This window comes from Anas acuta, chromosome 11 (genome assembly GCF_963932015.1).
Source record: "Anas acuta chromosome 11, bAnaAcu1.1, whole genome shotgun sequence".
NCBI lineage: Eukaryota > Metazoa > Chordata > Aves > Anseriformes > Anatidae > Anas > Anas acuta.
In genome coordinates, this window is record NC_088989.1 from 13683461 (window position 1) to 13699272 (window position 15812).

The window sequence follows — 15812 nt, forward strand, 5'->3', positions numbered from 1 at the left end:
CTGAGGGGCTCATTACAAGGCTTTGGTGTGTTAATTCAGGGGGCAGAAATTAATCTGGATTGTATTGGCTGGAGGTAGGTGACAGTATTTTTTGTTCCTTAGATGGCAGTGGTTGCTTCGAGCACAGGGTCACTGTATTAGCCAGCCTGTTTCTCACCACAGCTTTAATAAGATGTATGAGAGTGCAGCGCTCACTCCCAATTTGTGGGAAGTGGTTTGAAAGCTGTTCTCTACCTCCCGGGCTCACGTGTGATGTGGCTGGATTTACAACCTTGGTTAACTTACGTAGGCTTTCCAATTTGCATCTATTTCCTGAAAGATTCAAGCCTAAGGAAAGTGGATGCTAATGTAGAAGCCTGTGTTTGGATTGGTGAAGCAGATAATCCAAGATTAATTTCATCTGACAAAAGAAATTTATTATTACAGTGTCAAACTCCGGTGTGCAGCTAGTAGCCCTCAGCAAGACTGGAGATGTGGCTCAGCACCTCTGTTCATGAACACAGGTGCTGTTTGAAAGTGCCTTGGGAGATTGAAGTGATTCTGACAAGGGCAGAAGTCTCTTTGAAAGAGAGGCCAAGAGCATCCTATCTTATCACCTGGCTTTTGGCTGACTAGAACACTGACCCTGTGTGCGATACTGCAGCAACTATCAAATATAAGACTATGCTGGCCACTGATGGGTTTACGATAGCCACAGAGGAGGAATAATCCATCTCTAGCCAGGGCTTGAGATCCTTCACGGAGGAACACACAAGGATCTGACAGGGAGATCCAGTACCACACCGGGAAGCAAGGGGCAGAGATAAACCTCGGCCACTCACGTAAGCTACATGCCATGCAGGGCAACACCAGATGGGTGCAGCAGTCCTTTAGAAGTCTGCAGAGCAGATCTAGTTCCTCAGACACAGACAGAGGACGTTCAAAGTCAGCCACCTCAAATGATGCAGGTCCCTCGCCTGTAACAATGAGTGTCAGTGCCTGACACTCATCTCCATTACACCCGCAGCTTGAGAAGAGCCGCTACCCGACTCGAGCCATTATGGCAACATTAGCTGCTCTCCTGCATTCAGAAGTGATGGCCTGTAGGATCTCTATCTTATTGAACATGTTTTCTTTTACCCAAACACGGCATATCCATGTGCTTGTGCAAAGCCTAGAGCAATACTGCCTTGAGCCCTGCCTGTGTGAGGGAGCAGTCCTGTCCCCACAGCTCCTGTGTGTGAGAAACATCTCTGTTTATGCTATCACTGCTAGAGATGGAGAGAAGTAAATAAACTACTTTCTGCACTTCCTATACTCTGTAATAAAAACTGTACCGGAATGATGTGTTACAAAGTACGACTGCAGAGTAAATGGTACAAAATGAAAAATAATAGACCGACTCCAGCCAAATGGAGTACACACACATTGCTTGGCACAAGAGGCTGGCTCTTCCACCAGCAGCAAGACTTACCAGTGAGGGCTATTTGACACTCCTCCCTGTTTTAGCTCTTCAGTTGAGACTGTGATGCCTTCTGAGGTTCTCAAGGGGAATAATGGGTAGCATTCAGGCTACACACTCACTGCAGCATATTATATCTCATTTACAGTAAATCGCTGGCACTTCACTGATCTACAGAGCTGGCCCCACTTGCAGAAGCAGAGCCCTGGCTGTGTTTCCTTGTACCATTTAAGCCACATCCCAGTGCAACTGCCACAGCCCTTCAGTTCTCTGCAGCCACCCTACTCCTGGCCCCCCAACGCTTCAGCTTCTCCCCAGATCCTACTTACGGCGGTGACAGTGAGCAAAAGGGGTGTGCACCAGCACCGTGTGGGCTGCATGCACTGTGCTGTTCACTTCTGTTCCTTGCTCAACCCTAGCACATAGACAAGCAGAGGCAAAAGCAAACAGCTGGTTGTTATAACAACATATTAGAAAACTTATTAATCATTTCTCCTACATATTAAGGGACTCCTTCATCCTTCATCCACCTGCCAGGACCAGGTTCAGTGCTGGTGACAGCTGGTGACATTGCCATGGGCAAGGCAGCAAGACAAGTGCTGTGTTTCTTGACTCTGTCCTGCACAGATGAGGTCACTGCAAGCTCTGCTGCTGACTTCAATGAAATCAGAGGCTTGGCACTAGGAAGGTCAAAGAGTTTTTTCTAAATTCTTCTGGTGACCCTAATGCTGCTCCCAACTTCCAGTCCCAGAGTATTTTACCAGTGCTCATCGCTTTACTTAGTATTTTGTTGGACCAGCACTTTGAGAAGAGATACAGCACATGGAGGAACTTTGCCAGCTCATCCCACCTCGCTACAATACGGCCAGGATGGCCTCCACAAGGCCTCCACGGCTCATGCAGCCCTGGAGAAGGGCTCCAGTTCCTGATGTAACACCCACTTGTTACCGGGCCCCTGGAAATTGGACTGCCATCAGACCCCACAATTATCGGGTAATGTTGGTTTTTAGTTATTGCATGTTGGTGGCTGGTCACAGAACAACAAGTACAGGGAGAAGACTTCTGGCAGCACACTTCTATGAGTGAGCAGTTTTTCAAGTCACCTTCACGTACCAGAAAACATCTGAGCAGTTCCTTATTGTTAAGGCAAGCTCCACGTACCATTGTGGTTTCTCTGCTATACTCACAGCAGCAGCAAGCCCATTATCCAGAGGACAACCCAGCAGGAAACACCGATTGAAACAAGAAATCCAGTTATTGGATAAATGAACCCACTAGATCCAAACCATGGGATAGGTAAACTCTGTAATCCTGGTTACAGGGTGCAGACCATGCCTGCCTCCTGGCATCATGCTTGCAAGAGACCTTGAGCACATGCACCCCTCCTTTAGTACGGGAACTAGGGCAGGCCCAGGGGGAAACCCAGCACAGACCAGTAGGTTCCCCCAGTCTAGGTGATTAATGGAGGAGCATTAATGATATTTGTCAGACCCTTAGGGTCCATTAACCTTCAGCACTCTGATTTTTGCAACCTCAAATATTTCATCCTTCAGAAGAATGCAAAGCCCTCATAATGCAACATTGTACAGAGGGAAAAGAGGAATGGGACCTTTCCGACCCCTGCTATGCAAACAGCTTACATACTGGAGCACAGGATTTATTCATATCCATCTCGGCATGAATAAACGCCAGACCTAAAGCAATCTATCTTTCAGACTGTGGCAGAGTGAGCTGGCTCGATGACCTGTTGGGGTAGCAATTGCCCCTTGATGGTTACAGGAAAAAAAATATCCATCTGATCCATGCCCTGAAGATGATTTGAATTCCCCATGCTTGCCTCAGAGACGACAGAGTGATTACAGGCTTACGCCATCTGTGTTGGGGTCCTAACTCCTCCGAAGTGCCCCTGGTGCAGAAGAACCATGTCATGAGACACGACACTGTCTTCCTGCTGTCGAACTGCATCAGTTTCCTTGGAAGCAACAACTCACGGTGACATATCACCACCACATAAAGATGCAACACTACCAATATTGTAATGATCCATAAATCTTAAAATAAATCTCGAGCCTTTGAATTGTGCTGCAAGCTATAAAGACCAACGGGGGGAAAAAAAGTGTCTTTCACATTGTGGAGAAGGTGACAGCTCAGAAAATAAGCGCTGGGAGGCTAGGAAAGCACTGGGGAAAGGCTTTTTAAAATGACCCACAAAAGAAAAAAATCACCAGGGTCTGATAGAGATCCTCATCTTTCCTGCATTTAGCTTATGTGTCACATGAGCTCAACTCCCTGTCAAAACAAGTTCTGTTTTGCTGCTGTCAGCACAGTGGGCTTAACGTAGCTTAAGAAAAACATCTCACAGTATTCTTTATACTTCATATATCATCTCCAACAAGCCAGATAGCAGAAAACAAGCTGCTACTGTGCGGCTGATTATTGGTGATCATGTATGCGGGCAGACCAACACTGAAAGAATACTACTAAGTTCTGCTAAGATCTGCTTTTAGCTATGCAGAGAGGCAATGAACATCAACTCAGGAGAAGCAATTGTCTCAGGGAAATATCCAGACTGCCTGTTACCTCCAGAAACACAATTCCACCTTTTCAGCACTAACAACTGCAGCAGAACAGACTAACAAGTCCCTTTTACATGGTACCTGTTTTTAAAGAGCAATGGAGTTGTTGACTATACAAGGCATTTTTACACATAAAGAGAATTAGAAAGAAGAGACAAAAGAGTTGAGATGTAAGATGCCAAGAAAGAGTACTACAGTTATAAATGTTAAAGCAAAAAAAATTGCCATTTGGTCCTTTTCTTCCTCAAATATTTTGGCTGCTAATCTAGCAGAGGTAGTAAGCCACTCCATTCCTCCTTGTTATCTTATTTTGGCCAACTGCATTCCTACGGATGCTATCTGTCTCTGCACACACACTAATTTAATACAGCTACTGGCTGCAGTCACAGAATGTTAAACAGTTACCTATCTTTGTTTAATTGCAGAAAATCAGGACATTCTCCTAACAGCATGGTAATAAGAACTTGGGGGATACATCCCTGAAATAACTCATGTCAATTTTCTAAAACATCAGCCATTTAATTTAGGAGAATCCCAGAAGATATGAAGATGATTTCCTCATTCCAAGGTAGTCCTGCCAGTGTTTCACCGTGAACCATGTATCTATTTTGTCTTGCATATCCACCCTGTGAAAATATCTCATCATTTTCCACTGATATTCAAGAGGGATCTTGTACTGCTCTCAGCAGCAAGCATTACAGTCCTCATCCTCTCTGCAGAGATTTGATGGTTCATTTCCTCTGCCCAGACTAACTTCGTATTGTCAATATTGCCCTGCAGTTCTGTATAAAAAAAAGCACATGCAAAATATTCTTATTTTACTTTGAGCAGGTAGTTCCCCATCTTGTAATTTCCTTACACAGCGAGCTAGTAGTGATAAAACAGGCTTAAACTACAGCTCAGCATTAAACATCTTTCTCCTGAAAGCTTCCATGATAAATTGTTGGCCATTCCTGGAGATGTGCTCAAAGTGGTCTGTGCCAGCTCCTTGCTGAAGAGCCACCTCAGGTGCACCAAGGCAAAAGCCCACTTTCCAGATGTTACAGAGAACACAGAATAACTCTGCTCTTAGCACCCCAAGAAAAGCATTGCTTTAAGCCAGACCATGCCAGCATCCCAGCTTGCAGTGTGGCAATGTGAGACATGGCCAGGAACAAGGCAGGAATACGTAAGCTGACTTCACCACTGCTCACCATGTGCTTCTTTCTCCTCCTCAGAGCCTGGCCCCATCATGCTCACAGCAGCCACCCCGACAGCACCGGCCTACCTGCACAGGCAGCACAGCCACACTCGGTGGTCAGGGCGTCCTCATTAAACTCCTTGTCACCTCAGCAGGCAGCAGTGATACGAGCTACGTGTCCTTCACACACACTTGCTTCACCTCTTCTTTCATCCAGGCGCTCATCAGGCCGGAGTGGAGAAGCCGCTTCTTGTAGGCCTCAGCACCTGCACCCCCCCCGCCTGCTGTGGGTTTTTCACCCCGGGACACCTCTCTGAGCAGAGTTGGCTCCGAGGCTGTTCCGTGCAGCATGCTAAACACTGTCAGCCCGTACAATCCCACTGGGCAGCTGCTGTACACACTTATCTCTGTGCAGCCAGGCTCTGCCATCTCGTTGGCTTAAAAGAAATGTTAATTTCTCCCCTGTAGAAGAAGGAGCTGGATTCAATCCCTATTCCTACCCTTTTTCCTCCCGTTCACTCTATCACAGTTTTTCTCCCCCTTCCTTTGTAGCTGTACGCCCCAGGCTACCGCAGCGTCCTGGCAGTCCTTGGGGCCAGGCCAGCTCTCCTGAAGCCACTGCACATTTCACCAGCTTCTGCTGGGGCAGGGCAGGGAGTCAGGGCCCCTGCTGCTGCTTCAGGCTCCCTTAACGAGCTGCCTCAACCTTAAACCTGTTTTATGTGGAGATTAGCCCTGTCTCACTGTGGGATGCTCTAGATTAGGAACACCAAGGGATCCTGAGCAGCCAGCAGGGACACAGCCACCGGTGGGGTACCTAGCGTCAGCAGCCCTGTGCTCAAAAGCAGCGTTAGCAAGGAGCACCCCATTTTTTACTGACCAGAAAAGTTGTCCCACTGAGCAACACAGAGCATATGAGGAATGGAGAAGACAAAGGCTGCAGGATCAAAAAGAATTCAGCATTTATTAGGCATAGAGACTGCTGCTGTTTGGATCACTCATGTTTTCTCAGGGAGTATAAGGCAGCAAACGCATCCAAAGCAACTGCTTGCATTAGGCCATGCTGGTACCTGCACAGACCCCGTAGCTGTACGAACAGCTTGTTTCCTTCTCCCTTACTTCTCCTTTCCCCAAATCATCCATGAAGTGTTCTTGCATTCTGCTCTTCCTTATTATACCTTTCTGTCAGAGAGGACCTGAGTCAGCCAGACAGACTGTACTGCAAACCCAGACCTGCATTTCAACCCTCCTTTAACTTGTGGAGAGGGAAGGAAAGGGGGTGTGACCTCCTGTCTCCTTGAAAGAACAGGACAGTAGCCACGCATGCCTAAAGTCACCCATTTTGCACGCAGCAAGAGTCCTGGCATGACACACCTCTGGCTATGCCACGTCCCCAGTCACTTGCAGTCAAGCCCTGACACTTTGTCAGGCTCAGCAGTTCACACTGTGATGGGCCCATCCTGAAAAACAAATCTGGTACCAGACAGCAGCAGAGCAATGTTTATATGGTCTTGCTGTCACCATGCCATTGAGATTCAGAATGCAGCATCAAACTAGAAACAACAACAACAAAAACTGCAATTAAGAGCTGGATGATGGGAAGCAGAAAGTTCTCACCTGCCACTAAGCCTTTCAGACCAAACTGAAATTACCCACTTGGATTAAATCTCTTCTTCCTAAAGACAAAGGCACAGCTCACACATTTCCAGTTCATTGATGAAAGATGGGTGACCTTGTCAGAAAGCTAGACTTAAGTACAAATCTCCTGATTTCTGTTCCTAACTCGGCCTCACATTGTCTCAGGCAAGTCACCTCATCTTCATTGCTCAGCTTTCCCCCCTGCCGAGGGGAAGGTTATGCTGCGGCAGGCTCTACTGAGCTTCATTCATGCAATCCAGAATCCATCACTGCTACCTGAGTAACATTTTTTAATTTTATTTTATTTCTTGAACACTGGAAGTGTTCATGCACTGATAATGCATTTACACACACGCACACGCAGACACAGTAATCCTCTATCTAGGAAATTATCTGAGCATTTCATCCTACTGAAGGAGGCAGGAAAGAACACACATACAGCATGAAAACAGTAGTGTCCTGAATATTTTCATCTGGATAAGAAGCAGGGTGTCACCTTTCCCAGGCTTCAGCTCCCCTCTATTTCTGTCAGGAGCTGCAACTCTGCACCCACCACTGTCTGGGTCACACTACAGATCTTTTATCACTATCCCAGTCCTTTCCTCTTCACCTGGATGTCCCTGCACAGCTGTTCTGAGCACACATACTTGACAGGTCTTGCATCCATTCAGGCTGTATCTAAATACATTTTGGTTAGTATCCAAAACCAATGACATGTCCAGTTCTTCTAAACACAGCCCCAGAATGAGTCTTAGCAAAGCCTGTGTGGCCAAAGAAGTCTCTCAAGAAGAGACTCAAGTTTTCTTGCTAGCTGGTGGTAAGTGTGTACTGGTTCCTTTAACAGCTGCTTTCATATAAAGGAAAAAAAGTGAAGTGAATAATGATAATAAGCCATCAGATGGAATAAACTGTCTTATACTGAGCATCACCACCTTTTCTGGGAAGCCAAGCTGAAATTTTGAATTTCAATTTAGTAAGGGGAAGGAAAGATTGCACACTTTGCAAGAAAAATTGTGTGCATGTATTCTAGAAGGAATAAAGGAATATTGTTTCTGCTAGGAGTGGGAAGAGAAGAAAAGTGGTATTTTAAGAAGCATTACTGCACAGAAAAGCAAGATTTATAACGGGGAATTCCTTGTGTCAAAGCCATAAGAGTGCTTGTTCTCTTCCTCCTCTCAGTCACTATGAAATATTCACACAGGGAAGAGTGATTCTATCACCACTTTTATTTATTTTAATTGTTAAGGTCTGTTATATGGAAATAAATACAAGCATCCACATTTTAAAAGCCTTTTTAGACTTCAGTTTTATGCGGCTGTGCTCAAACCACTTTAATTCAAGCAGGGGAGAAGCAGGGCATGGCCGTGTGGTTGCAAACAGTGCAGTTTCCTTGGCTAGCAAGCTAGCGTATGTCCGCTGGGCTGAGGTAGCACGTTATACACACTCCTTTAGTTAAACTCGAATGCAGAACAGAACATTTTACCTTCACTCAGTGTGAAGGTAGCTGCTTTTCATTCTGGTGGTTCGAACAACAGCACTTCACTGCTCAGTGAGGATAACTGCCCATGGCCATCCACTGCCTGCAGCTGAGCTCTGGTGTCTTGACCACTCGTAGTTATACAGCCTTGGAGTATAAAATAACCTACCCAGGCTATGGACAACCACTGCCTATGATTTTTTTTTTTTTTCCTCCCTGAATACAGTACTGCTTCAAACACCTACTCCTGAATTAATTCCATCCCATAAAACTGCCAGTCTTTACCAAACCATGGCCACAAGGGCTCTGTGTCCAGCTGCCAGGTGCAAAGAAGAGGCACGGTAACATGCTCAGCAGCAGGCAGCATTTCAGGCGCATCCAGCTGATGCTGTCGGGTGTCCGAGTGCTGCATCGGAGCCAAACTATGGCATCCTACAGTGCATTAGGACTTTGGCTTGCTTTAGGCTGTTGCAAACAAAGACCACTAACCGGAACAGTTTTGCTCACTTGAAAGCAAAGAAACCCTACATTTATCTCAGTGGTCAACGTGAGTGCTTGGGAGCAATGCCAAAGCAGTATTTCTCAGCCTGGCTGAAGGGCTCATAAGTCAGCTGAGTACGTTCACGTCAGGGTGAACACCCTGATACACCAAGCAGCCAGTCTGGGAATACTCAACGTGCTAGTTCTTACACCATTTTGTTTCTATTAGTTATTATATATAGCCAAAATAGCTTCAAAAATGAGCTGCTTTGTGACCTAAGCATTTAAGGGTGTGCCCATAGCAGGCCACCCTAGCAAAGAGAGGAGTCACATCAAGCAGATGCCACTAAATGGAGCCAACTAACCAGTGCCTGGCCATTGCTGCACCAGGGTATTGGTAGCAATGGGTGACGGTATTGCAACTAGGACAGATCTAAAGAAGGCAAAGCTGAAAAGAGAGGAGTTACGCCTCCACCTGAGCTTCCTCCCTGAGCATAGCCACATTAGCACACTCTGCTAGCTTGGCTGTGCTAGCGTTAAAGACAGCATTGCAGAACAAGGAGTGGAGGGATGGCTTTGTGCTTCAGCAGAGCTGCAGCCGTACAGGAGAGCCGACAAGCAGCAGACCCAGTTTTCTCTTGGAGCCCTATAAACCCTGAGTGGCTTCTCCTGAGAAGGAGCCTGTGGAGGGAAGGCCCTTCTCCAAAGCAGCTATAATTACTACCTCATGTTTTTATTTTCATGCTCCTTGCAGCTCATCTCTGGGGCTTGGCTGAGGCTTATCAGCTGCCCCACCCCAGCTAGCCCAGCTTGTTTCTGGTACCACACATTGCAAGGACTGCCCTGCAGCATCCTTCTTCTTGGGGCAGCAAAATGCTCTTGCAGCTGTACTGCCAAGAGATCTTTAACCAAACTGCCAAAAAGCTGCATGTGCTCTCCAGACTGCTCAGTTCTAGGGAAGAAAGGCAATCTGTTTTAACTCTAATCCCTCTCACCCTGAACTAGTGCTCTATTAAAGGAAATATAATTACACCCAACAGCTGAACCATAAGATCAACACAGCTGTGGTGGATTCTGCTTCCTCATCTCCCACCTTGGGTATTACAAGGTGCTTACCTGGGTACAGCCTTACCAGTGGCTCCAGACAACCAAATTACTACAGTTAGGACGTGATTTAGCCAGAAGGGATGGGATCACTCTCATTCCCACATCCTACTAGTTTTACATGGCTGGGGGTGAGCTGCCTGAATCCAGCTGTGCAGATAAGGATCTTCACCACCCTGCTAACCTCATCCTTGAGTTACAGGAAAAATACAATTAGAGTTAAAAATGGACAGAATTATACTTAAGTACAGCAGCTGTCATTTTTTTCCACAAAACCTGTTTTCAGAACAGGCTCTCACCTGGAAAGTTTAAGAGCTAACGCAAAACCACCAACCCATTACCTTGACTCTAGCTCATGCTGTTGACCCTGTATGTTCCCTAGCATCACTTCACAACTTAAATGGGAAAAAAAAAGATCGAGATTAAAAATATACCTTTGAACCTCTAAATCCCAGAGGCCCAGTTCTTCCTTCTACTCTTCCCAGAAAAAGCCGCTTGCTCAGGAACATCTCTGCAACAATGGTCACAGTCAGAAAGCAAAGGGCCCTGACCATGATATCAGTCTCACTTTATAACCCAGCGCTGTCCCCGCAGGAACCAATTGCTGCAGCAGGGAGGCTGGAGGCAGCAGATAAGCCTTAGCCAGGTGATAGAGATCAGCTGCCCGGTTATCAAGGGAGTACAAAAATCAAATAGATTTTGATTTGGTAGTTACAGCTTTTCATATATCCTGGGAAAAGAAAAGAGAAGGAGCAGAGTAGGGGGAGGGAGGAGAGAGGAGTCTTTTCCAGGGTGTTATGGTGTCAGATCTTTTTAGCAATGGATTTCTAGGTTAAGCAGTTACGGAGACGTGTGGCTGCAGAGAACTGCAGTCAGAGCTGGCATTTGTAGGAGGAAAGGCAAAGCAGACCACATCTAAGGGTTGCAAATCCTGCCTGAAGTAAGCAAGATGCAGTATAGCAATTCCCAACAGGCACAGAAGCAGAGACCAGCAGCGCTGCACCCTCAGAGAACCACTTTGCTAACTTGCAGTGTTACAGCTCATCGCTCTGGTCCAGGGTGACGAATTCACCTCGTCCTTCTCTCAGATGCGACCCACGCTTTGGCCGGCAATGCCGTCTGTAACATCCACTGGCCACAACGCCATGTGTCCAGCTTCATAACTCTTTGGCAAGAGCAGATCATCGCCAGTGGATTAGATCAACAAACATCAGCTGTGTTGCCATTTCAAGTCCAAAGGCAGGCAGATGAAGATAACAGACTGCATTTCAGTGCCAGCAATAGAACAGGCAATGGGTTGCGATAGAGAGCCAGGCAGAGATCAGTAGAAACTATAGCAGAAAGAAGACAATCCTTTGATTACATGAAGTTTGACCCAGTAAGCCTGGAATTCAGATACAATTCTGCTATCAGCAGTGACAAGAGCTACATTTGTAAATCTCAGTATATTCATCTGAATATTAGCACCTCTGGCATAATTTTCTAGCTTTGGAAGCTGCAGCCATTTCAGTCACAAGGAATCATTCACACGGCATATAAAAATATTATTCTTTAGCACAAAATGGCTTGCAAGTAAGCTTACAGCAAAAAGCTTACAGGAATCTGGCTCAGAGTTCACCCTGGCATCAGGAAATCAAGCATGCCAACAAGGCCAGGCCACCGGACCCCTTCTCGTGGTCCCTTGGTAGGTGCCAGCAGACCACTCTCACCTCTGCTGCTCAGCCCACGGTGCTCTGTGCCCACACAGCACCCAGGGACAGTGCCCAGAGCCGGGCAGCCTGCACCAAGCACCATTGGGACCTGGACCTGACACCACACAGTCAGGCACAGAGAAGGAGACAGCGTGTCCACAGCTCTGCAAGAGGGACTCATGGAGTGACCCAAACCATTCTTCATCTTCAATGGGCTACACGCTGTATTAGTACTCCTGTAATCTACTTCCCAGCTCCATCTCCATCCCTGTTAATTACTGTCACAGCAGGAGAGTTCCTGGCATTTCAAAGAATGGCCCTTCTTACTAAGCAGGAAAATAGGAGGAGATGGCAGGCAGCACTACATGAAGAGAAACTGCCAGAGATGTTCTGTTTTCCTGCATGGCACTGTTGGTGATTCTCCCTTGGTCAAAGCAGGAGGGAAGCTGGAAAAGCTTCAGTAGCTGCCTAAACGCTCCCGGTAACCCAGCCCCTCAGGAGAGGCTGATGGCAGCAGGGCAGAGGTGCTGGCTGTCCTAGGAGCTTTGTCTAGCACTTTCTGGCAGGGCACAGGGCAGGGAAGCTAACTGCAAGTAGTACTGAGCCCTGGGCACCTTCCCCCAGGAGGGCAAACCATAAGGCAGAAGGGCTGGCTCTGCTAGGAGCTCCGAATTATTCCAGGCTCTTCAGCATCTAGTTGCTTCCGAGTGCACCTCTAGTCCAATTTTAGATATATCTGCTATTGAAGCAAACCTTGACTCTGGTATTGGCTGGTATCTTATATAAATCTGGCTTTTGAAATAACCAGCCCTCCCCGACTCAGCTGAGCAAGGCCATGACATCCTTATGCAGATAAATCTGCTCTTTTCAGTTCGGACCTGCTTCCTGGCAGCCTTTCCAGACTCAGATTTTAAGCACTTCCTATTGAGAAAACCAGGTTATTTAAATGGCAAAAGAAGTAAAAGCAGAGCTCTCTCTCCAGCTGATTGTCTTTGGAAACACAGGACTGGAGGCTGCTGTCCCAGAAGACTAAGCTGCCCTTATCTGAGGCACTCTGTTAAAAGACTTGGAATCGCTTATTAATTTAGTGAAAGCTCCTTAATTTTGATCCTTTGTATGCATTAATTGATTTGCTATCAATAACCTGCATTGATTAGGCCTCCAGACCTGGCAGCTGCTGAAGATGAAGAGACAGAGACTCTCTTTCAGAGCAGGAGTTCAAAGCCTGAAATGATTAAAAAAGACAGCACCGAAATGGCTGATAAAGAAAAGGGTGTCGTTCTTTTTCCACAGAAGTATGAAACCATGTGCAGTTAACACTTTCATACCTAAAAAAGTGCTCAGATCTAAAGTAGATGTACAGCCTAGAGGTATCTATTAGATTTACTCCACTTGGCCACCTTAATTAAAATATTACTGATGCACTGAAATACCTGTCAGAATGGGAGCTGAGGGAAGATCTTATCAGCTTCAGCCACAAAGAGCTCAGGGAAAGCTGCCCGATCCCGAGGTCGGCTAAGGTAGAGCTCCTGGCTCCCCGGATCCCTGCCGGCAGATGGCATTGCAAAGAGCCGCCGAGGGCAGATTTAATTTGAGGCAGATCCAAACCAAATGCAACAGTAAAATTTAACAGTCATCGGTTAAAATTTTGACGGTAGAGTTCTGAGGGCTGAGGATGGCTTGTTAGCCCAAGATGCCAGGAAAGCAATACAAAAGCAGCTACCTGTCACAGAGGGTGCTGTCACAGCCCTGAGCTGCTCCCCACGCAGTGCCCACCTTGCACAGGCTATGAGAGGGACTGAAGGTGTGGATGTCCACATAGCTGTTCTCCAGCGAGGGAAACAAAGGTATGGGCTGGGGAGAGCTCTCAGGTTATCTAAAAAAGGATATTTGGGGACATATGCTATGCACAACAGGTATATGGGGAGCACCTCAGCCACCCTGCATACACCTAGAAAAATAATTAGCTGTGCACATGCAACCAGGGTCTTCGGTGGCTTTGTCTCCTTCAGATTCCAAATCTCCAGTAAGGGCTTGCTAAACAAGACTGGATATTTTCTCTAGTCCGAAATCTGAATAAATCCAGCTGCCCTTTGTCTACCAGAGACGCTTCTTGGAGACACCAAACTGTCATAACAAGAGCAAGGCCGTGCTGTGTTTTTTTAACCATCCAAGCTGTGCCAGTAACACTCACCACCCCTCAGCTGCGATTGTGAGGGTGCAGTTGTTAGCAGGACACCCTCCTAGGCCTGCAGGTTTTCTCTCTGAACTGATTTCACTAAAGAAAAACGTGTCATTGCTCTTAGGGTTTGGTCAGGGGCAGCGCAGGGCGCTGATCGGGTGTGGCACAAAGTAAGAGACAGCTCCTGCCCTGCAGAGCAAACGAGCAGCTGCTGGTCCAGAAGAACCGTGTTGGACCACTTCTCGAGAATCCCACACAAATGTAACATGAATTACAACTCATGGTTGAAACACCCTGCATGACAGCTTACCACATCAGCACTTCCAGTCCACGTAGCAGCGCTTCTGCAGAGGGGAACTGACACAGACACAAATTGTAGGTGAGTGCCTGCATCCTCACTTTGACAACAGCATACAGCTACCAGTACTCCAAGTCTCTTTCTATGTGTCTTTGCCTCTCTCCTTTATGTGAATGTTTTTAATATCCCTCAGACATTCTCACATCTTGTTCTATTCCCTCCTGTCTGTTCTTCCTTCCCTCCCTGCAGACATCACAGGTGGGTGCTAAATATCCCCACAGTTGCTCTTCACATGCTGCTGTCCCACCCTTCTGTAGGTCTCATGTTTGTTTACCTAATGCACATGTCCAGAAATCCCAGAAAAAAATACGAATTTGTTAAGTACTAATCATACAAATTTTTCTGCAGAGCAAGGAATGCGCTGGCAGCCATGCTCCAGCCTCACATCCCAAGGAGAGGGGAGTTCCTGGGTCCTCAGGCTGGAAAGCAGCTCTGGAAATGGTGATTTTGCATCTGCCCAACTTCGGTCACAGAGCACTGTGTGCTGGGAAGGCACCATCTTTCACATCACAGAACCAACTCACTGAAAGATCCCATTTTTTCTAAAATTCCCTTTCTTTTAGTACAGAAGCTGTGTCAGCCTTTGCGTCCTACACAAATTAAATGTGAATAATGGTTAGGACAGTTGAGCACTGGAACAGATTGCCTTGGGAAGTTGTGAAGTCTCCATCACTTGAATTTTTCTGAACGGGCTAAAGAGTCATCTGTCAAAAATGGTTTGGGTATTAAAGATCCTGCCTTGGGGAGCAGAGGAAAAGGAATAAATGACCTCTTAAACTCTATTTTCTACTTCTGCGATTTAAGGACCTCCTACGTGGGCTCTAGCAATAATGCTTGCCCTCTCGGCTGACCACAGCACACCTTCTCCTAAGCCCTTGAGTTTCATGTCCATGCCTTCCACAAGCTCCATTCCACACTAAGGGTGGCTTTCTTCATGCAGCAGTGCAAGTTTTCTTGTCACACGTTTCCTACGTTTACAACATGCTGGGGGGTGGAAAGCCCAGGGCTGTAAATACCTCAGCATCTCCATTTTTAAAGAGAAAACTTTATTCCTACTTCTAACACTTGCCTAGTAGATCAAAGTACCTGAAGGCTTTATCTGCTATCTCCCAGATACTAACACTCGGTGTACATATATCACGGTGATGTGCACAGTATGAGAACCGAGGGAGGTAAGTTTTTTCCACCCACAAAGAACAAAAATAGGCTTTATTCTGAATGACTTATTTTAGACTAAAACCAAGAAGGAACAAAAGCAAAGTCTCCAGGAAGTGGAGACTGCACCCGCTTCTTATTTTAACATGCTGCTTCAACTTTTTAGAAATTTAAAGCTGCAGTGTGCAGAAAGCAAAATCAGATCAGTGATGTTACATAGCTGCTATTTCCAAATATCAATCCAGGAACTCAGAAGCAATAAAGATTCAATAACCCTCCACAGGCTGCAGTTCTAGAATCCAAGGGGAAAAAATGTAACAATTAAGGACAGATACAGATATGTAATATACATTGCACAGATGTTTTATTTCCCTGCAATTATATATATGCCTTCCACAAAAAAAAAAAAAAAAAAAAAAAATCTTCATTAACTCAGCATTACAGTTGCTTTTCTGTATTCCGTATGAAGAAGAGCCAGTACAAGTGAAGGGAAGTACTCATCAAGATAGCATCAGCACTCAGACTAATCA

At 46.3% G+C, this 15812-nt stretch overlaps 1 protein-coding gene across 2 annotated transcripts in view; it reads right to left on the reverse strand.

The window, feature by feature from the left end:
• The window catches only part of LOC137862567 (high mobility group protein HMGI-C-like), a 41794-nt gene extending 31348 nt beyond the window's left edge, over nt 1-10446 (reverse strand). Inside the window, exon 1 of one of the 2 annotated variants that reach the window (XM_068694781.1) lies at nt 10331-10446. The gene's annotated coding sequence lies outside the window, so the exon portion shown is untranslated. The remainder of the gene's footprint in view (nt 1-10330) is intronic. The other variant, XM_068694782.1, reaches the window with a different exon arrangement.
• Between the last annotated feature and the right edge of the window lie 5366 nt (nt 10447-15812).